General features: G+C 43.3%; 1 protein-coding gene across 5 annotated transcripts in view; it reads right to left on the bottom strand.

Moving 5' to 3' along the window:
- mtss1la (MTSS I-BAR domain containing 2a) overlaps nucleotides 1-1,666 on the bottom strand; it is a 32,713-nt gene that overhangs the window by 29,431 nt on the left and 1,616 nt on the right. The window lies entirely within an intron of this gene.

The raw sequence follows: 1,666 nt of genomic DNA on the forward strand, positions 1-1,666 counted from the left end.
TATCCTTCTATAATATGCATGTATTATTATTATTCTCAATGCTTTTCAGGTTGTATGACATGTGAAATTCCTTCCCTGTGTGTCCTCCCTGAAGGAGAGACTCTGTTAGTCTTTGCATTTTTTTCTTCAAGGAGAATACCATGGAGTCTGGAGGAGGCATTTGTTCAGCGTTACGTTTATCAAAGCAGGTCCAGGGTCAAGAAGAGGCTCCAACTTGTCTGTAAAATTAGACGTGTTTTACAAAACACGTCATTTTCTCCTCTAGGGGAAACAGGATATAATACAGGGATGCTACTGTTTTGATTGTCACATTGTTGTTCTGTGAAAACTGTCTTCCCACTTAGTTATTCTCTATAGTGAATAATTAAATCTCACCGTTTGTTTCTCTCTCCAAAACAATTCCTCTCCTGCTGTGCAGAAACTTCCACAACACTATATATAGTCATTTTGCAATCTAGGAACATTCTTGGTGCATTCTAGACATGACGGCGTTCAACTCCCAGCTTCTCTCTGCCTTAAAAAGGGATTTAGGAGCCGTCATCGCTAACACAAATGTTTGCCTTGATCCTCCTGGTCTCGCGGTCTGCACTTGACTCCAACAGGTGCCTAATTAGCTTGTGTGTCCTGTGACTCCCAGGAGCGGGAGGGATGCGCTGCCAAGACAGCTGAGGGAGGAGGGTGAAGAAGCGGGCAAAGAGGGCTACATGCAGAGCAGCAAGGGGAGGGTGGGACACACGTTTCGCTCTCTTCATCAACACCCAGCCGCTCCCTGGGAGGCCAGGGGAGACAAACAGAGGGAGGGAGGACAGGAAGGAGAGACAGGCTCTTCCTCCCATGCCTCGTCATTCACTGGAGGGCGATGTTAGGACTATCATCCTCCGAGGTGGTTCGTTCAATATTTTTTTTTAAAAGGTGGTTTCTTTTCCCACACAGAAGCTTAAAGTCGCATCCCATTCACATCCATTACTGACCTAATTCTTGATTTCTGATGTAATCCAGCTGAATCATTGTAGTCCTTTTCACCCTGCCTCCTCTTCTATCACCTCCTACTCTTTTATTTCTTTTCCTGTGTCTTCGTCAGACAGTTACATAACCAACAGGTGCTGCCTATAGCAACACATTCTGTCTGTGCAGTCTATGAAGAGGCTTTTTATTGCTCTCCAAGTGCACTGTATGGGTAGCATGTAGGGGTGGGAATCACCAGAGGCCTCACAATACAATATCATTATGATTCAATCTAATTGTGATTTTAATGAATTGCAATATTCTGCGATATATTGCAATTCATTTCCTTTTCCCAACTTCAAATTTCTCCCAATTTCAAATTATGTCCTCAAAAGGAAACTTTTAGATGCAACAAAAGATCCATTTCTCCTTTTGTTCATCTCACTTTAATTTTATTGGTTGGTTTTATTTTCTTAAAATGGGATTTTTAAGCAGAAAAAAGGACCAACACACATATAATAACAGATTGACACTTGGCTTCTGTGTCTCGATACAGTATTGCCACAGAAAATATTGCGATATTCGATGCTGTATCGATTCCCCCCCGCCCAACCCGTAGTAGCATGTAGGTGCTTGTACACTATACTGTAACATTGTTTCCAATCAGCGAGATCAGCACAGAAAAGCTGTGCTGCTGCGTTGCTCCGGGGGGGGGTGGGGT

This window comes from Etheostoma spectabile, chromosome 8 (genome assembly GCF_008692095.1).
Source record: "Etheostoma spectabile isolate EspeVRDwgs_2016 chromosome 8, UIUC_Espe_1.0, whole genome shotgun sequence".
In the NCBI taxonomy this organism is placed as follows: domain Eukaryota; kingdom Metazoa; phylum Chordata; class Actinopteri; order Perciformes; family Percidae; genus Etheostoma; species Etheostoma spectabile.